Raw genomic sequence first — 22,641 nt, forward strand, 5'->3', positions numbered from 1 at the left:
CCCATACTATAATGTATGCGGATGATGTAAAACTTTGCTACACTTACTGTCCCACCGATTTGAGTTCCTTGGATCTTCTTCAGGCCGACTTGGACTCGTTCCAATGTTGGTGCACAACAAATTTATTAGCTTTAAATTGCTCTAAATGTAAGCATATGACATTTCACCGAGTGAAGCCAGCATTGAAATCTTATGTAATAGATGGTACGCCTTTGGAGCGTATATCTATTGCAAATGATCTAGGTGTCCTTTTTGATCCGAAATTGAATTTTAACATGCATATTTCATCTATAGCCAACAAAGCGTTGGGTTTACTTGGATTTGTTAAAAGATGGGCTAAAGAGTTCGATGATCCGTACCTCACTAAGGTTCTTTACACATCGCTGGTTCGTCCATTACTCGAGTATTGCTCATGCGTTTGGTCCCCTGTTTCTCAAAAGCATATAAAGCGTCTTGAGTCAGTTCAAAAGCAATTTTTGATATTTCCATTGCGCGGCCTTAATTGGGACTCAAGTCTCCACCTTCCTCCATACAGAAGTAGACTTCTTCTTATTAACTTACCCACTCTGGAAAATCGGAGAATATTACTGGGGGTATTGTTCATCCATAAGCTCATTATTGGAGAAATTGATTCCGCGGACCTCCTCAGCCGCTTGTTTTTTGCGGTTCCCCCTAGAGTATCCAGACACTACGTTCCTTTCTATTTACCCCTTTGTCGACGAAACTTTGCTAAAAATAATCCTCTTCTTATCTGGTACGCGCACTACAATGACTTGTATAGCTGCATCAGTCTTGAATGTACTTTTGCCACTATACGTAATGCAATACTTGCCTATCTAATTTAAGAGATACAAGCTAATTTAATTTGCCGGCATTTTATTCTTCGATAAAAAAACAGGAACTATCTCGCTTAAGGATGGAGGAACATTTATCAACATGTCTCATTATGAAGGAACAAGACAGTACTGTGTTGATTGGAATCTGGTGCATTCCAACAACGTAAAAAACATGCTTTTTCAAGAGTCACTGACCGGAATCGTATGCATTCCGGCAGTATAATCTTATGGGTCAGGCATCGAGCTGATTGGAATCCGGTGCATTCCAACAACACAGGTCATGTTACTTTTTTATGCCTTGTGATGGCGTATCCTCATTACACTACTCTTAGCACTGCCGGATTCCCATGACATGCTGATTGGAATCTTGTTGCATTCCAACAGGGAGATTGGAATCCACTGCATTCCGAAATCATGCTGAGCGGAATCTGATGCATTCCGCCAGTATAAGATTTCGGCATAAGATCTTATTTCTGCTCATATTTCTTATTATTATTATATTCTGAAATTAAATAGTAATGTTCATTAATATTTCTTTGTTTGTAATATAACATTGTTGAAAGCTCGATATATCTTAAATTTTATCTTTTGAGTTGTATATTTATATATCTTTTATATTATGCAGTCGACCATAGTTTGTCGTCGACTTTAAATAATAAATAAATAAATAAATAAATAAATAAATAAATAAATAAATAAATAAAAATAATCAAAATATACTAAGACTAATCTTCCTGACCATTGTAGTAACCACTTCAGTTTCATACTCGCAGCAATACGGACGTGTTTTGTAATTGCTTGCATGCGCCTTTTTTTAATTTTCTAAGTATTTAAATATATATTCCTCAAATGCCATGTAGTTGTGGTCTTAGGGTTGATCGCACTCAACCAAAGGTTCAATGTGCTAAGTGCTGTAATTTTTTTCATCTGCCTTGTGTGGGTGTGCTGCAGACCGATCTCAACTTTTTAAACGAATCCAATAGTGCTTTTTATTTTAATACTTGTGCGTGTGAGCGTCGCAGTTCTATTCGCTCACTGCCTCTCTCTCCAAACAATACTTTTTCGAACGAATCGGATGGTGATGCTGTGAACAAAAGCAATAATGCTAATAATATGTACAGTGTCGAGACAACACTTAAATGCATAATGAGAGAAATTACTGCGCTAATAATGCAAAGATCGTGTGTGTGCTTGAATCATCGATAGCTGAAGGTACTCACCTACGTACTCAAGTCAGTGACGTGCAAATTGAGCTTCGCTCTATGTACCAGTCACTGTGTGACAATAACATAATCGTTTCTAATGAGCTCAGGCACTTAAAAGCTGATATTGCTAAATTTAATGCAGAATTGCCGTTGAATACCTGCGCTTTCTCGAATTCTGCTTTTGGCTCTGTTTCTAAACAAATAATAATAAAAAGCGTAATGCTGTAACTAAACGTCACAAGCACTTGAATACTGCTGCTTCGTGTTCCACTTCAATTTCAAATTCGTCTTCGAGTTTGGCATCAACTATAGCATCTGCATCTACTACTACTGTGAAGTCTGTAACTACAACTCCTTCTGTACAAAGTAAATGCAACGAAAATGTTAATCGCCGTCATGCAAATTTTGTTGGATTAAATATAAGTACAGAATTGAGTGTAGTTAGTATGACTTGGCTGCACTTATCATCATTTAGCCATCAGTTTCCTCTAATGATATCATTAGTTATCTGGTAAGACATCTGAAAGCTGATGCCTGCAAAAGGCTTATAAAAAACTACACTCCCCTTGACTCATTAACAAAAGTCAACTTTAAGCTTGGTGTTACAGAAACACTATATGATGCCGTTTTATCACTAGATTTGTGGCCTGCTGGGGTGAACGTTCGGTCATTTCGTTTTTTTCTCCAAAGAGGTAAGGCAAAGGAATTGCCCTTAGTTGCCAGTGGCAATACTAACCTTGTCAACAAGTAACTAAATATCTATTTTCAAAATATTCTGGCATCAGAACAAAAGCGCATGATGTTAAGTCGCTGAGCTCGCAGTTAGAGTACGATATCTTTGTCAATGTTGAAACTTGGCTGACTGCAGATTTTTTTGATGGCGAATTCTTCGATCCCAATTTGTTTGTCGTTTTCCGTAAAGACAGGGATGCTGAAAAAACTGGGCGTTCTCGAGGTGGAGGTGTACTTATTGCAGCTAATTCAGCTGGATAATAACGATTCGCTACTTGATCAGCTGTGTGTTAATGTTAGTGGCTCTACGTACTCCGAGTCTCTATTCTTGATGGCATCTTATATTCCGCCGAATAGTTCTGAAGATCTTTATAAAGCTCATGCTGACAATATTTCATTTGTAGTTCTTAATAAGCTTGGTGATAATCATGTATGTATTTTAGGTGACTTTAATCTAAGTGATGTCACTTGGTCTCAGGGTTTCTGTGGCCTCATGCCAAATAATATATCGAAGTTCTATGAGATTTATTTTTAGATAACATGCTAAGCTTAAACTTGCTGCAAATCAATAACTTCACTAACATGCTTTACAGAATATTAGATCTTATATTCCTCAGTGATAATATTAATTTTAACATATCCGAATGCCATGCACCATTTGCTCCGCCGAATATGCATCACACTACTATTGTTCTTAAACTTGAGTTTTATGAGTTTTGTGTACCCTCTGTAAATGATGATATCGCTTTTAATTTTGCACGGTGCGACATGTCTATACTTAACCATGTTTTCTCGAAAATTAACTGGGTTGATCTTTTTCCTCCTCAGATGTTAGCATTTGCTATGAAATATTTAGATCCACGCTTTTTGACCTATGTTTAAGGCATGTTCCAGTCTTTAAGAAAAAACCATATATGTAAATTACCTTGGTATACTAAGGGTTTAAAAAAATTGAAGAATTTGCGAAACAAATACTACAAAAAAATTAGTCAGGCCAAGAATCTGTTCTTTTACGAGAAGTATCAGCAGTATCTAAAGGAGTTTAACTGTCTGGATAAGTTTCTTTACAAAAACTATATTCTTAGCTTTGAGACAAACATTAAGTCCAATCCAAAAACATTTTGGAATTTTATTAAATATAAAAGGACCTGCTCCTCGATTCCTGCTTCTGTCTTTTACCAAGATAATGTAGCTACAAATTCTAATGCGAAAGTGAACCTGTTTGCGGACTATTTTAGTGCTAATTTTGCATCCTATTATGATGCCCCTTCTTTCGACTTTGCATCTGATTTAAATTCTTCTCTGGATTTCGGTTCAATGTCAATTTCATGTGACGATATCTCAAGTGATATTACTAAATTAAAGCAATCAGTCAAGACAGATTCTGAGGGTCTCTCAAGTGCCTTGATTAAAGGTTGTCCGGCCTTAGTTTTGCCTCTTGAGATCCTGTTTAATATGTCACTTCAGTGCGGTGAGTTTATTGGTGGCTGGAAACTTGCATCGATAACTCCTATCTACAAATCTGGAAATAAGAATGATGTCTGTAACTACAGACCTATATCAAAGCTCACTACTGTTTCGAAGTTATTTGAATGTGTTGTAAAAGACAAGTTATACTTTTCAGTGAAGAGCCTAATTTATGCAAATCAGCATGGTTTTGTTGCGGGACGTTCCACGGTCACCAATCTAGTGGAGTTTGATGAGTATTGTATATCTGCTTTTGCATCTGGATACAAGGTGGATTGTATTTATACTGACTTCTCCAAAGCCTTCGATAACGTATCACATGAGATCCTTATTCATAAACTTTGCTGTCTTGGTTTTCACTCAATTTTTCTGCAGTGGCTACAATGTTATTTAATTAACAGATAGTGTGTTGTCTGTATTGATGGTGTATCATCCGATCCTTACGTTGCGACTTCCGGCGTTCCGCAAGGCAGTATTCTTTGACCCTTGCTCTTTGTCCTGTTCATCAACGACATCAGCGCTTGCTTTTCGTATGCTAGGTTTCTCTTGTACGCTGATGATCTTAAATTTTTCTCCATTATAAAGTCTTCGCGTGATATGCTCTTCGAACTTCAGTGTGAAATTAATAATCTCTATTCCTGGTGCGTTAGATCGCACCTTTCTTTAAATATTAGTAAATGCTTTCACGTAACCTACTCTAAATTGCGCTTTAAGTTTAATAGTTCATATACAATTGATAACAATCCACTGCAGACTGTTGATAAAATCAATGGACCTTGGTGTGGTTTATGATACCAAATTTTCTTTCAACAGCCATGTAAACTTTATCATAGCCAAATCGTATGCAATGCTTGGTTTTATTCGGCGTAATAGTTCAGAGTTCTCTGACCCGTATTCACTTAAATTGCTCTACAATTCATTTGTACGATCTCATCTCGAGTATCATTTGGCGACCGTTCCAACAGTTTGCAATTAACAGGATTGAGCGAGTTCAAAAAGTTTTTCTTAAATACTGTCTGCGATCACTTAGATTTACTGGCCCTCTTCCCTCATATAATGCACGTTTACTTCTTTTAAATCTTAAACCTTTAGAAGCGAGAAGGTCTATTCTTTCTTTGACCTTTTTGTATTGCATCATCCATGGGGATACAGATTGTGCTGCTCTTCTTGAGAAAATTAATGTTAATGTTCCATGAACTTAGAAGCTTTTACCCTTTTTATGGTATTAATAGTAGAACGAATTATGAGAGAAATGCCCCAATTACCCGCGCTATGAGTGAATTTAATAAGATCTCATATTTTATCGAGCTTGATTTCTCTTTGTCGAAGAATGTTTTTTTTTAATTTATTAAAGTGTGTTTTTAGCTATCAATACTTTTATATTAGTCTGTAAGTGCTAGTTTTTCATTGACTTGTAAACTTTTTGTATTTCTTAATTGTAGTCTGTTTTTTAATTGCATGAAAATTGTTAGTAGTCTGTAAGAATTTTGTTAATAATATGCTGTATAGTTTTTTCATTGGTAGTCTGTAAGAACATGTGTTCATAGACTTAATAAATAAATAAATAAACAAACCAAGAACTGGAATACTCTGAGCTGCAAAAGCTTGGTAAGAATCTCAGCCGGGCGCAGTATTTTTAAACGGGGTTTATTTAGCTTGACTCTGTGTATCGAACAGAATTTGCTAATTAAAATTTAAGTAACTTATCGATAAGCTACATGCTTGAAACTTGGAATATAGTTCAGAACCCGAACATCTCCATTCCTCCTGCTGTTCAAGTGGCTACCGCGCTAATATCAGCGCGTTACTCAGTGGCGAAAAGACGGGTTTCGCGGCGATTTCAACGCACACCACGACCTCTGGCATTTCAGCTCACCAGTCGACACCGACCGTCGACTGCGATACCCTCACTCAAATTGCAGGTAAGTATCACAGCTCGCCAGACATTTCCATCATCGGCTCAGTGCTCAAAAGCTGCGACCTGCTAATTTTATCAGGCTACAAAACCTTCACGAAACTATCTTTTACTGCTTCCCCATTCCGACTGATGCCCGGGAAGGCTAGCGTGCGTTCGGGAAGGTCATCGCTTCAGTTTCGGCACGTTTTACCCTTATTTGAGGGTCGCCGGGGTCGTGATGTCTATAAGGTCACGTTCTCTCGCTAAATTTGCGGCCTCCGCCGGAAAATGAGGCCGGATTATCCGAATTCTTCCGGCGTGAATTAAAGGAACAGATGCGGATTCAATGACCTTGCGGAAAACACGTTCCCCTTGGCGGGCATCAGTCGGGATAGGGAGGACAGCAAAGCGATTGCCTGTAAAGAATATTTAGTCATCCCACGTTCCTTTTTTAAAGCTGATAAACGTGCGGTTCTCAGTAATGAAGAAGTCGGCGGATCGCTCGAGCCAAAGGAGTATAGGCAAGTGGTCAGATACCAATGTTATCATTGGCTGCCAGTTTACTAGTCCTGCGCTCACGATCTATCGTGAGCTATCCGGTCTGGTGAACTGTGACAGCTTCCTACCATACGGGCGGGAGCGTTTCCGTTTATTGTGCAGAACGTTGTTTCCTCTATTTGGTCCGCCAGCATCTCACCCCTGCTGTCCGCCTGTAGGTTGAAATGCCATAGATCATGATGGGCATTGAAATTGTTTAAGATAATGTGATTATCGCCTGCGATTAGTGCTCTGATATCAGGGCGGTATCCACTGGTGCAACAGGTTACAGTAGGGATGTATATGTTGGTGATTCCTAAGGATACATCTCTTGACCGGACAGATATGCCACGACGTTCTAGGACACTGTCCCCGCGGCAGATGTCGGGATCGAATAGATTACATTGCACTGAGTGGTCCCCAGAACACCATCTACATAATGAGGCGAGAGTACTCCCCATTAGGGAGAGAAATGAAGTGCTAACCAGAAACCTCGGCATCCCAACAGACATCTGATTGATGAGGCTACACCGCCCAGGGGTGTAATGAGTCATCTCCGTAAGCATTATGAGGAAATACGGAACCTGAGAACACAGCCGTATGAAGCAAAAAAGCACAAGCAGGTCCTCAGTGATATCCGCAGGCAGGCGTCGGACCTCTATGCCGGAAATAGCCCTGCGAATCCAGTGCTTAAAGAAAAATACCCAGAACTCGCAGAGGAGGAACGCACTCTCCCTAGGGAAACATGTCTCACTCTAGCTAAATTTCGATCTGGGTACTCTAACAGGTTAAGCTCTTACACCCCGACATACAAAGGTATGTCCAGCTTGCAATGTGTCCCCACATGAGACCACCCATCTCTTCAATTGTATTGTGGAACCGACGCCTCTAACACCCCTCTCATTATGGTCCACCACTGTTGAAACAGCAAGCTTCCTTGGACTCCCGTTAGAGGACATTGATGACAATTTGTGATTGGTCCCACCTATTGGATGGGGCGAAGCACTGCTACAACAACAACAACAACATAAAGTATCCATCCCTTTCGCTAAAAAATTGTATTGGATTCGAAGAAATACGCGAGCGCCTTTTGCTGACAAATGGTAATGCGTCCCTCAGTAAACAAGGCCAGACGTCGTGCAAACAGACTGGTACATAAACACAAAAACGACGTATCACCCTTAACCATCACCCCTACAAAGGTTGAAGAAGCCATACAAAAGACCAAGCCCTCTAACTCAATAGGCCCCGACGCAATAGCCATGTAAATGCTAAAAAACCTTAGCGCTGCAGGGATAAGCTACATAACGCACGTTTCCAACTTGTCGTTGAAGTCCTTTGTCCACAACTAAAGACTGGAAAACCAGCTAACGAAGGCGGGTCGCATCGACCGATATCACCAGTAGCGAGAACATCTGAAACCTTCATACTCTCTTATTTCACGGCGATTTTTCGTCTAGCCATTCACTTACATGGCTTCCACAAAATGCATAGCACTACCACCTTGCTAAACGCCATAAACACACAGGTAAATTACGGACAAAGTCAAGAAAATCCCCATCACAGGACTGTGCTCGTGGCACTCGACCTGTCAAAAGCTGTTGACACAGTCAACCACGGCACGCTAAGACATAGAAGATTCATCCCTTCCCCCTTGTCTAAATAGATGGACCGCAAATCATCTGAATGGTCGGCAAGCGCCTGTTTAATATAGGAACAAGAGCTCAAAGCCTGGGAGAATTAAAGGGGGAATTTCCTCTCCCCGCTTCTGTTTGATTTCGACGTATCGAAGCTCACTTCCCCACCAGACGGAGTTACAATCATTTTCTATATCAACGACTGCACGATAATGGCAACGGGACCTGGCCCTCTAATATATGAACTAGTTTCTAATATAAACAGCTATCTCGCTGGTCTTTATGGTTTCTCCACCTCGCGCAACTTGGAATTATCACCGACAAAATCCACAGCTACTCTGTTCTCTGTTTACGACGTGGAAGGAACAGGTGACGCAAATATTGACGTTTACGTTGATGGTGTTACGCTACCGACTGTCAGTCACCCAAAGATCCTAGAAGTAACTATAGAACAAAGGCGCAACCAAATTCTCACGTTGCTTGCCGGCAGCACTTGGGGAAAAGATATTAACAACGTTTCTTTACCACGTACAAAGCTATTGGCCGGCCGCTCATGTGCTAAGCGTCACCAGTTTGGTCGCCTGGTCTTTAAATGTTTTCACGGGATGTCTCTTATGCCCCCTGAACATCGCCTACACATCGAGGCCAGAGAGCTCTACGTTAAATAGCACAACGAAATGCTGTACAGATAGTTTTTGTTAAATTGTGACAAACCAAAACACCCTAGCAAACAACTGCTTGATCTAGTCCCGCCCACAAGAGGGCTAATGTATTATTTCCATAAGTACTATGATGAGATCCGGCAATTGTCAATACAGCTGTTTAATCCAGATGAGCATAGGGAGGCCCTAGGCAAAATTCACACAGAATCGGTAAACGCCTTTGCCAGGTTATCAATCACTGTTATCAATTTTCAAAATCCTACTCTTGCCGAAGAAGAAAGCACACTATCAAGGGAGACACGAATCACCCTGGCCCAACTTCGATCTGTATACTGCAACAGGTTAAACTCTTACTTGTCCAGAATCAACCCCGATATACGGACATACGTAATTTATGTCCTGCATGCGATGTATCCCCATTTGACACCAAACATCTTTTCAACCAACCTCTAACACCAATCTCCCTATGGTCCGCCCCTGTTGAAATTGCCAGTTTCCTTAGACTTCCGTTAGTGGACTTTGATGACAATTTGTGAGTGGTCGCGCCTATTGAATGAGTGTTAAGAGAACAACAACAAGAGAAAAGGAAAATACAAACGACAGTCAAAAATAAAACAGGGGAATGGAGTAAGAGAAACTAGTAGGGAAGATGGAATGGTTTTCGGGTTTCGTGTTGTTCATAATACAAGCTTTACAGATGGTGATTTTCGATATATATTTGCTAGTAACAGTCTTCAAGGCCGTCCCAGATATTTCTGAATGTAGTAAATGTTTAGAAATCAAAACATCACTTAACTTTTATCGATAGCACGGTTCTAATACTGCATAAAGATATTATGCTTAACATAACGCAATAAATAAATGTAAATAACGTGTGTGTTGTAAAATTGCAAGAGGCCCAAAATTAAATCACTGATTAACATCTTTCACCATATATTTACGTTTTCACTGAGGTTAAATCAAATCACATAAAAAAGAACACTGTGCACAACTATTTCACGTCTGCCGTTTCATGTTTTTAAACGCATTTGTCTCCACTTTCACTGCAACGTCACCCACGAGAAGCACCTAAAATCTTTCTTATTTGTGTGGCAACTGATTTCCACTTCCCTTTAAAAAAATTAATGCTTGATTATGTAGAAATGACCAAAAACAGTTTTACAATATAAAATGTCAAAACATGGAGCCATTGAATGCGGGAACAAATTTTGGGATTAATGGTTGTTTTTTAATGTATGTACTAGCTCACTAAGTCATATTTCCAATTAGAATTGAAGCATATAAAATTGAGTTTCATTTATTTGAGGCAAAATTTTATTCAGTGAATTTGTAATCAACTATAAATTCGTTGCTGCGTTTTCAGAACCATCTATCGACCAACTGCAATACCCGCTATCTGATAGCATTTGAATTTTACAGTAGAGCAGAAAAGCTTGTTTTACACGCTTTTTGATTTAGGATTTTTTTTATGATAGATTATAGTAATTTTTTAATCTAAATATGTTATAACATTAAGATTGTATATACTCAAAAATGCTTCCGTTTTCCCCATTAGGCGCTTCACATAAATTAAAAGGATTAAATGAAGTTCTGGAGTCAAGATTCAATTTAACCGTTTTTTTATTCAAATTTGAAAGTTATGATGTTTTTGGATGGAGCTGGATATACTAAGCTCAGTGCTATGAAATCTCAAGTTTGCCACATGGTGGTATTAGGGTGATTGTGAAATATGGCGGTCCTGGTTTTTATTACTATTTTAACAGCTTCAATCCAATCACGGATATGTTAAACATCAAAAGTGCGAAAATATCAACCATGAAAACGGAAATTTCAATGGAACTAAATGAAAAAGTGGTTCCATTCAGCAAATAATGCAGTCACAGTGAGTGGGAGTGTTCTCGATGAATTCATAACTAAGCTGAATGCTTTTCTTACAGTCATTCAACAAATTTTTGAATAGAAATAATTAAATCGCATTCAAAATTGGCCAATAAATTTGAAATCAACCAATCATATCATTTACTGATTTGCATGAAATTTTCAATAAACATAGATTTTAATCCCGACAGTGTTTGACGGTATGCAGGAAAGGAGTTACAGGGCTTTAAAATCTTACAGAAATACACACACACACTAATAATGCCGCTTAGATTTCCTTCCTGTGTTGTCTCTTTGCTTACCAATGCGCACAGACTTGAAGCAAATAATCACTCTTTTCTCTATGTGCTACATGTCTACAAGTGTACAGAAGTTGCAAGGCAAACGAAAATCGACGTTAATTAGCAGTGGTCGCATCAAATAATTTTTATTTATAATTACATCTGAAAAAAAATTTACTAAATTCACCCATAGAATGCTCCGATTTTCGAACGGGTTCTTGAATTTGAGAGCTTAGCTACATACGTGAAATGAACATTTTCAATGTTAGAGGCGTTGGTTCTACATTTCAATTTATTACAGTCATTTTATTTTGTCCTACAACTCAGCTGAGTGCAAAACAAAACCATTTTCCCAAATAATTAACAATAAATTATAAAATTAAAAATTGCTTGAAATAAATGTTTTCATACATTTAAAGAAATAAGGGTAATCCCCGCTTAAAAACTCATAAAAATTATCATTATTGGAAGTTTTCTATGCAAATATTTTTGGCATAACCGCTAAACTGTGAGTGAAGGCTGGTGCATTAATCAGGTGGGAGCATATTGCAAGCAGGTCATACATACTGTCACGGATATTACCATCACTAAGTTATCCCATCACTAAGGCGATGCTAAGGCCACGATAAGCAGTATTTACGTCAATAATCAAATCATGTATACACATATATAAGGCAGCCGAAATAAGTCAACACAGATGCATTTACTTATACGCCTATGTATGCGCGAGAGACTGTAAACTACACACATTCACATCAATAATTCAATCATTATGTATCTACATAAACGAATAAATAATTGCGTCTACACATATGTACGTATACGAGCAGCGGAGCGGCAATGCACAAACACATGCATATATCTTATCTGAGTTGTCACAAGGGAGAGCAATAATCTGTGCACGTAGTTGTGGCTGGCGATTTTGTAGCCGAAAGAAACTAGTAAGTTCTGGAAATCGAAGAGCCTAGAAGTATGCAGCGTAAACTATAAAAGCGGGGCAAGCGAGTAAGAAGTAATTCAGTTTGAGTTGAGCAATCAATCAGTTATTGATTAAGCACGCGATCTGGCGGCCAATAGTAGAGTTTCATTTGAGTTATCAATCAGTTTGGTTATTAAGCCAGCGAGTAGCAAAGTATAAGTGTTATTGTGAAGTACTTTAATAAAGGCCATTTTTTCATTATTCAATATTGGAGTTATTTATTCAACAGTTTAGTGATACGAACTCAGCAGAGGATTGCAAATAAGAGGATTTGCAAGTAAATTCGTTACAATTGGTGTCAGAAGAGGAATTGCTGAATAAATTCCAGAGGACAACAAGGACATGGCAAAGTTCAGTGAATTGAAGATCCAGCAACTAAAAAAGGAGTTGGAGAGCCGTGGATTGAATACAAGCGGCGTTAAACTTGAACTGCAGGCACGGCTACGAGAGGCAATGGAAGCAGAAGGAATTGATGTGGAAGAGTATGACTTTCATCTTGATGGCGAGGAAATAACAAAAATGGAAGAAACACCGCAGACAATGGCGAACACAGACTTGAACATGATTTTGGCTGCAATATCTGCTCAAACATCGACAGTGGCTTCTCAACTGGAAGCGCAAAAGACAGATATAACATCTCAACTGGAATCGCAGGAGACACGCATAACTTCCAAGATGGAAAAACAACTAGAATCACAGGAGAACCGTATAACATCGAAGATTGAGGCACAAGAAACGCGTATGTCAGAAATGTCGACACAGATAACATCTAAGATGGAAACACATTTGGAAGAACAGAAGACATATTTGGCATCTCAACTGGAAGCGCAAGAGGCACGTATATCTGAAATGTCGGCACAAATTTCGGAACAGGTATCATCGCAGCTCTTTGTGAAACTGGAAGAGCAGGATGCAAAAATTTTACAACTCGAGGACAAAATTGATGCCGAAATAGAAGCGTTAAAAGGTCGTATGGAGCAGTTACAACTAAACCGCCCAGCTGTTTCAGCAAGCAATCCAAAGGTAAAAACACCATCATTTGACGGTTCTGTTCCTTTCCAGGTCTTCAAGCTACAGTTTGAGAAGACCGCAGCAGTGAACAACTGGAATGCGGAAGATAAAGTTGCTGCACTGTTCGTGGCATTGAAAGGGCCTGCAGCGGAAATCTTACAGACCATTCCAGAGTACGAACGGAACAGTTATGAAACATTGATGGCTGCTGTAGAACGACGTTATGGAAGCGAGCATAGGAAACAGATATTTCAAATTGAGTTGCAAAACCGCTACCAAAAAGCAAATGAGACATTGCAGGAGTTTGCCTCAGATATTGAAAGATTGGCTCATCTTGCAAATGCGGACGCACCCGTGGAATACACGGAAAGAGTGAAGATTCAGAGCTTTATAAATGGCATACGGGACGTCGAAACGAAGCGAGCCACATACGCGAACCCAAAGCAAACATTTTCTGAAACGGTATCCCATGCATTGACTCAGGAAACGGCGTCATTATTGAGTAAACCAGCATACAAAGCTCATCGTGTGGAAGTAGAAAGGCCAGAGTGGGTAGATACAATTTTGGAAGCTCTGAAGGGATCACAACAGAAAAATGCCGGAGTTATGAAATGTTTCAAGTGCGGTAACCCAGGTCACATTGCACGTCATTGCAGTAGCAATTCCAATAGTTCCAACAATGTGGGTGGTCGTAAACGCAGAGCTGAAGGAGACGAGCAAATCTCCAAATCCACTCAATCGCTAAACTAAAGCGAGTCAGCCGCAAGGGGCGACAGCTGGCTCCCTCAATTGAATGCCCCATAATCTCTATCTCGCAAATTGGAAGAAGGTCAAGCAATCTTACTGTCGGAGGACATGTGGATGGAAAGGAACGTTTACTGACTGTAGATACGGGTGCATCCCATTCCATCATTCGATCAGATTTAATCAACAAGAAGATAAGACCATTGCTTGGAGCAAGATTAAGTACAGCCACGGGAGAGGACACCCAGGTAATTGGAGAAGTAGAATGTGAAGTAGCAATTGGGAACGTCACGGTACTTCACAATTTTGTAGTGGCAGGTATTGTTGATGAAATCATAATTGGAGTGGACTTCTTAATCAACCAAGGCATCAAGATCGATATGCAAAGCAAGACGATGCGATATAAGAACATGGACGTGCCACTTAATTTCGGCTACGAGAGAGGCTACAGTAGTAAACGAGTGCTGGTGGAAGAGAGTCAGCAAATACCACCAAAATCAGAAGCAGTCATCTGGGCAAAGGTTGATGGAGGTTGTGGGACAAACAAATTGTGGGTTGTCGAAGCAGCAAATAAATCAGCACTGAACATACTTGTAGGAAAAACCCTGGCTATGACAAAACAAGATGGACGTATTCCGGTAAGAGTACTCAATGAGTTCAAGTCACCATTCAATTTGACCAAAGGAGCTATTTTGGGAAGATGCCAAGAGGCCGAAGTAGTTATTAACTGTGAACAGCTCCAGGAACACGTTTCATCTAGTAATACTGATCTTTCAAATGATATCACGGCATGGACGCAAGAGCTAGAGGAAGCCTATCAGAGTAAGGCAAAACAACTGCTCATAAAATACGCGAACATATTTGACCAGGATGGTTCCAAACCAGGCCGCACCAATGTTGTGAAACATCAAATTGACACTGGAGACGCGAGGCCGATACGTCAAGCTCCACGTAGTGTTCCACTGGCGAAGCGGGAAGTAGTGAGTCAAATTATACAAGAAATGAGCGACAGCGGCGTCATCGAACCATCAGCTAGTCCATGGAGCTCACCGGTAGTACTTGTAAAGAAGAAGGATGGAAAAATGAGGTTTTGCGTGGACTACCGGAAGTTAAATGACGTTACGAAAAAGGATAGCTACCCATTGCCAAGAATTGACGACACTCTGGACTCGCTATCTGGTACGAAATGGTTTTCCACACTGGACTTGAAAAGCGGTTATTGGCAAGTTGAGGTGAAGGAGGAAGATAAAGAGAAAACAGCCTTCAGTGTCGGTGATGGTCTTTGGCAATTTACAGTGATGCCTTTTGGACTTTGTAATGCACCAGCTACTTTTGAGAGACTCATGGACCAGGTACTGAAAGGACTACATTGGAAAACATGCTTGGTGTACCTGGACGACCTCGTCATATTGGGCAAGAGTTTTGATGAACATCTTAAGAACTTGGAGGTAGTTTTCCAGAGAATAGCGGGCGCTGGTCTGAAATTAAGTCCCAAAAAGTGTACGCTGTTTAAAAAGGAAGTAAATTATTTGGGCCACAAAGTAACTACAGAAGGTGTCTGTACAGCGAATGAAAAGATAGAGGCAGTAAAGGATTGGCCAAGACCACAGAACCTACATGAATTGAGAAGTTTTCTTGGGCTCTGCACATATTACCGCCGATTTGTACCAAATTTTTCCAGCGTAGCCCATAGCCTCCATGACCTTACAAGAAAAAACAAAGCTTTTGAATGGAAGAAGGAGCAAGAAGTGGCTTTCCGAACATTGAAGGAGCGTTTATGCACTGCCCCAATGTTAGCATATCCGATTCCAGGAGCCACATTTATTCTAGATACAGATGCGAGTGGATATGCTATAGGAGGCGTTTTATCACAACTGGTCGATGGACAGGAGAAGGTAGTTGCATATTACAGCCGTTCGATTGGAAAACCAGAGAGGAACTACTGTTACGCGGAGAGAGCTGTTGGCATTGGTAGAGTGCATTAAACATTTTCACAAATACCTCTACGGCCAGCGATTCAGTGTCAGGACAGATCACGCAGCATTGAAATGGCTTCTGCAGTTTCGTAATCCGGAAGGACAATTGGCACGGTGGATCGAGCGACTACAAAGATACGACTTTTCCATTGAGCATCGAAAAGGTAGTACCCATGGAAATGCTGATGCAATGTCACGAAGACCATGTAGTTTGGAATGCAAGCACTGTTCAAAAGCCGAGGCTAAAGAAGACATTATAGATGTCCGGCTAATGAATATAACATGTACAGATGAATGGGACAAGGAACAGCTAAGAAAGTGCCAGCTAGAAGATGCAGATCTGTCACGTGTTATGCAAGGGCTCGAACGAAATGAAAGGCCAAACAGAGAAGAGATGTCAGCAGAGAGTCCCATTGCGAAGTCATATTGGGCACAGTGGAACAGTTTAGAATTGATATCCGGTTGCCTTCATCGAGTATGGGAGAGTGAGGATGGTAAATACAAGAATAAACTGATAGTTGTTCCCAGAAAGAGGATTCCTGACGTGCTCAGCGAGCTGCATAATGGTCCAAGCGGAGGTCATCTTGGAATCACGAAGACGCTCGAGAAGATTAAACAGAGATTCTATTGGGTTGGTTGCCGTCAGTCGGTCACTGAGTGGATTGCGAACTGCGAGGTTTGCAGCAGAGCGAAAGGGCCCAGAACACGAAGTCATGGCCAGATGAAGCAATATAACTCAGGTGCGCCATTTGAAAGGATCGCCATGGATGTCGCAGGTCCATTTCCTACTAGAAACCGCGGAAACAAATACGTACTGGTGGTTATGGATTATTTCAGTAAATGGCCAGAGGTATACCCAATCCCAAACCAAGAATCAGAAACAGTAGCAGAAGTGGTTAAAAACGAATGGGTTGCAAGGTATGGTGTACCAATGGAGTTACATTCTGACCAAGGCAGGAATTTCGAATCAGCTGTGTTCCAGGAAACGTGTAAGTCATTGGGCATTCGAAAAACACGGACAACCTCATTGCATCCTCAATCCGATGGTATGGTAGAACGATTCAATAGAACATTGGAGGAGCACTTAAGGAAAGTAGTAGACAAGTACCATAAAGAATGGGATACCCGCATACCATTATTCTTGATGGCTTACCGATCAGCAGTGCATGAGACAACGGGCCAAACCCCTGCAAAAGTAATTTTTGGCAATGACCTTAGACTGCCAGCTGATTTGAAGTTTGGGATAGATGCCAATGCGGAGAGAAATGTCAGGAAATCCACTAGTGATTTGGAAGAAGAGCTAAGGGAAATACATGATCTGATAAGGCAACGAACAAAGATTATGAGTGACAAGATGAAAGCCAGATATGATAAAGCAATTAATTCAGAAGGTTTTCATGAAGGAGATTTGGTGCTGTTATACAACCCACAACGTAAAAAAGGTTTGTCCCCGAAATTGCAGTGTAATTGGGAAGGCCCATACAAAGTTGTAAAACGGATCAACGATGTAGTGTACCGCATACAAACCATCGATAAACCACGAACTAAATGAAAGTGGTCCATTTGGAAACTGGCACCGTTTAGATCGAGAGATTTGTCTGACCGGGACGATCAGACTTAGGTGGAGGGCAGTGTCACGGATATTACCATCACTAAGTTATCCCATCACTAAGGCGATGCTAAGGCCACGATAAGCAGTATTTACGTCAATAATCAAATCATGTATACACATATATAAGGCAGCCGAAATAAGTCACACACAGATGCATTTACTTATACGCCTATGTATGCGCGAGAGACTGTAAACTACAAACATTCACATCAATAATTCAATCATTATGTATCTACATAAACGAATAAATAATTGCGTCTACACATATGTACGTATACGAGCAGCGGAGCGGCAATGCACAAACACATGCATATATCTTATCTGAGTTGTGACAAGGGAGAGCAATAATTTGTGCACGTAGTTGTGGCTGGCGATTTTGTAGCCGAAAGAAACTAGTAAGTTCTGGAAATCGAAGAGCCTAGAAGTATGCAGCGTAAACTATAAAAGCGGGGCAAGCGAGTAAGAAGTAATTCAGTTTGAGTTGAGCAATCAATCAGTTATTGATTAAGCACGCGATCTGGCGGCCAATAGTAGAGTTTCATTTGAGTTATCAATCAGTTTGGTTATTAAGCCAGCGAGTAGCAAAGTATAAGTGTTATTGTGAAGTACTTTAATAAAGGCCATTTTTTCATTATTCAATATTGGAGTTATTTATTCAACAGTTTAGTGATACGAACTCAGCAGAGGATTGCAAATAAGAGGATTTGCAAGTAAATTCGTTACAATACATTATGTATGTCGGGGTTGACAGTTTAACTTGTTACCGTATCCAGATCGAAGTTCAGCTAGAGTGACGCGCGTTTTCCTAGGGAAAGTGCCTTCCTCTGTTGCGAGTTCAGGGTATTTATCTTTAAGAACGGAGTTCGCTGTACAATTCCTGGCATAGAGGTTCGACACCTTTTTGCGGATATCACTGAGGACCTGTTAGTGTTTTTTTTCTACGTACGGCTGTGTTCTGAGGTGCCGTATTTTATCATAATGCTAGCGGAGATGACTTCTTAAGCCCCTGGGTTTCTGGGTATTCAACAGAAACTGTTTTTTCAGCACTTCATTTCTCTCGCTAATGGGGAGTACTCACCCATCACTGTATAGGTGGTGTTCTGGCGATGTAAGAAGACAGCCCGTAACGATTCTGAGAGCAGTATTTTGTATTTTCTTCCAGGGAGTAAGCTTTAGGTTTGGCGACCATATCAGGGGCGCGTAGCATGCATACGGCCAGTCAATTGCTTTGTAATCGGTAAGGAGCGTTTCTTTATCTTTTCCCCAAGTACTGCCAGCAAGAGTTTCGAGGATATTATTACGGCTCTGGATTTTCGGTACAATTTCGGCTGCATGCTCACCAAAATTTAGATCTTGATCAAACGTCACATTCAAGATTTTGGGGTGTAAGACAGTCAGTAGCGTAGTGCCATTGACGTGGATGTTCAAAATGGTCGACATTTGGGACGTCCATGTTGTAAATAAGGTCGCCGATGATAATGTCCGGTTTCGCGAGGGAAAAAAACTGGAGAGATCAGGAGGGTAGCCGTTTATTTTGTTGCAATGCTCATCGATCTGTGGGCCTGGGAATGTGGCCATTATTGTGCAGTCATCGGCGTAGGAAATGATAGTATCTCCTTCTGGTGGCGAAGGTAGCTGTGATATGTAGGGTAGAGGGGGGAGGCTTCGACAGGTTAAGAGAAAATGATTTTTTTTAGAGAAACTAGAATGAGAAATAGATAACTCCTTTCATAATTACGGATGCCATGTATGTTTATCACACTTCGGATTTGTGGTTAATATTCCACATGCTTTTTTTTTCTAAGTTATAATCAAATAACCAAAAACAAAAAATATCACGAAACCTCCCTTTTTTGGGGAGGCTTCGTCAGTCATCTGGGTGGCTTCGACATTGGGTGGGAGGTTTCGACATTTATCAAATATAGCCATTTAACCAGCAAAATAAAAAAAGGATGTTGGAAAAAACTCTAAATACGATTTTTAATTCATATTTGATGTTATTTATTTCAATACAGTAACAAATTTTTCGAACAAAAACATAAAAAATTTAAGCGAAAAATAAAGTATAACTGCACTTTTAACGAACATCTAAATTTGAAAAATCAAAGTTAAAAATAAACTTGCTTTGCGCACGTGAAGTTCCTGGTGGATGTTCAGTTGAGGGCAATATACTTATTATATCCTGCTTTGAAACCAAGTGTCTGTCTTCAACAATCGGTTCATAGAAATATTGGGTTTTATTTTGATGTCTGAGGAATTTCGCGACACACGTCGAATTTTCAACTTCCACGACTACACCAGTGTAAAAGAAATTTGTTTTGTCAGTGAACATAATAACAAAAACAAAAACGAATCGTCTAGCCAAGTCATACGTCAATCCATGATGAAGATTTGAACATTTCTTGAAGTAAACCGTTAAGTCTTTTTCCTGGACAGCTGTAAGTACTTGATTGGAGGAAAACTTCGACTAAAAATCTTTAACAGTTCCCATATTTGTTTGCTCTTTTGAAATTCGAGATATTAGTGTTGTCCGCTTCAAGTTATATTTCCGAGCAGCGCTTGATGGGGTTTCTTTTTTTTGTTTTATCTCCTCGATGGCTTTTTTCATTTTATCTTCGTTGATGATCTTTTCAGGGAACTTTCTTTTGTAGATATTTGGCATCTTGATGGCGGTAAAATATTACTTGATACGTAAAAACTTTGTCGAAGCCTCCCAAAACATATTGTCGAACCCTCCCCCGTGCACTTATTTCAGATTTTTCGCTCAAAATATACATCTTAGTGTTATTGAAAAAGTCTTTAAAAGCAATAAATCTTCATTTTATTGCAATATTAATGGGCAGAAAACTCATGTTATATATTCTATATTGTACACTTTACACGCGAATACTTACCAGCAATTTTTACATCAACACTTTTCAAAAATAAAAAATCTCGTCTGCATACTATCGCCGTTGAACAAGCACTGAATAGCTTTCATGACAGCGTCACACTCAATTTGGTGACTGTTTATTGGTGGAATAAGAACAATGGCAGTACTAACGGCGGCCAAATTTGAAAAAGTCGAAGCCCCCCTCATGTCGAAGCCTCCCCCTTCTACCCTAGAAGTTAAACAAAAGTGCGGATAGGACACCCCCCTGTGGCACCCCTTGTTTAATTCTTCTTGGCTTTGATGTTGCGTTTCTAAATTACCGATACCTACCGGCCACCCAGATAATTTGCGGCCCACCTTTTAAGACTTGGGAGAAGGGTAGAACCTTCCAGGTCTTGCAGTAACGTGCCATGGTTGACCGTATTAAAAGCTTTTGATAGGTCTAGCGCAACGAGTTCTGTTCTATGGTGGTGGTTTTGATTTAAACCGCAATTTATCTGGGTGCTAATGGCATTTAGCCCGGTGGTTGTGCTATGAAGTCTTCTACAGCCATGCTGTTACAGGCTAGTTGCAAATTTGCTTTGAAATAGGGGACCAAAATGGCTTCATGCGTTTTGGCTACTGGCGATAGGAGAGATATCGGGCGATATGAGTCTCCCATGTTAGCTGGTTTCCCACTTTTTCGGGAATGACAAAGGTGGAAAGGGACAGGTTGAAGACATGTGCTAAATATTTGAAACCCTCTTTTCCTAGGCTTTTAGGCATCGGCATGGCTATGCCGTATGGACCCACTGCTTTAGATGGTTTAGCATGACCGATGGCATCCTCATCCTCTTTAGCGGTGATGGTAATAGGGGACGCGCTGAATTTATGTTTATCTGCGCGTCTGTTGGTCCTCCGTCTAACTTTGTCAAACGTAGAATGCATTATATATTGTCGGTAAAAAGCAATCGCGCATTTTTTAGCATCCGACATCACTTTATCGCCAAACGCGATGGATATTTGTCATTGTGCTTAAACGGATTCGATAGGGACTTTATGGTGGACCAAAGCTTACCCACACCAGCAGAGAGGTTACAACTACTTAGATACTCCTCCCATTTCGCCCGCTTGTGTTCATCCACAAGCAATCTGATGCGTTGATTTATATCCCTTATTTAGGGTCGCCGGGATCGATCTGTCTTATCATAAGGTTCTCTCGCCAAATTTGCGGCCTCCGCCGGAAAATGAGGCCGAATTTCGGGAATTCTTCCGGCGGGAATAAAGCGAGCCGAGGCGGATTCAATGACCATGCGGAAAGCACGTTCCACTTGGCGAATCACTCGAGATAGGGAGGGCAGCAAAACGGCTGTCTGTAAAGGATTTGTATTCATGCCACGTTCCTTTTTTAAGTTTATGAAAGTGCGTTTTTCGGTGACGACGAAGTTGGCGGTACGCTCGAGCGAAATAAGTATTGGCAGGTGGTCGGACACCAATGTTACCATCGGCTGCCAGTTGACGCAGTTTACGAGTCCTGCGCTCATAATTGATATATCCGGCGAACTGTGTCAGCTTCCTACCATACGAGTGGGGGCGTCTCCGTTTATAGTGCAGAACGTCGTTTCTTCTATTTGATCCACCATCATATCACCCCTGCTGTCAGCCTGCAAATTTGAATGCCATAGATCGTGATGGGCATTGAAATCGCCTAAGATAATGCGATTATCGCCAGTGATTAAGGCGCTGATATTAGGGCGGTATCCACTGGGGCAGCAGGTGGCAGGAGGGATGTAGATGTTGATGATTTCTAGGTTTACATCGCCTTACCGGACAGATAAGCCGTGAAGTTCTAAAACACTGTCCCTGCTGTCGATATCGGGATCAAATATGTATATGATATTGCACTTAGTGGTGTATGATAAACGCGAGACTGCCACCATTTCTGCTCTCGCGATCTTTTCTGTGGACATTATACCCAGAACAGGTCTGCAGAGCAGATCTTGCTGTGAGTTTAGTCTCTTGAATCGTAGCAATGCGGATGTTGTGCCGCTTCATGTTGTGTCTCCGTGATCTTACCAGTTAATCCATTAAAGTTTAACTGCAGAATTCTGTAGTGCAGCGGGGGGGACGTCACCCCATTTCTGCCCCTTGTGATCATCCAAAAGCAATCTGATGCGTTGGTTTATATCCCTTATTTGGGGGTCGCCCGGGTCGTGCTAACTTATAAGGTCACTTTCTCTCGAGTTGCGGACTCCGCAGATATGCCTTGACGTTCCAAGACGCCGTCCTTGCGAATGATGTCGGAATCAAATAGATTATATTGCACTGAGTGGTGG

At 40.6% G+C, this 22,641-nt stretch overlaps 1 protein-coding gene across 9 annotated transcripts in view; it reads right to left on the minus strand.

The window, feature by feature from the left end:
• Positions 1-22,641, minus strand: part of Nup205 (nuclear pore complex protein Nup205) — a 797,639-nt gene that overhangs the window by 218,152 nt on the left and 556,846 nt on the right. The gene's annotated exons all lie outside the window — the stretch shown is intronic.

Source organism: Eurosta solidaginis, chromosome 4, assembly GCF_040869045.1.
Source record: "Eurosta solidaginis isolate ZX-2024a chromosome 4, ASM4086904v1, whole genome shotgun sequence".
Taxonomy (NCBI): Eukaryota; Metazoa; Arthropoda; class Insecta; order Diptera; family Tephritidae; genus Eurosta; species Eurosta solidaginis.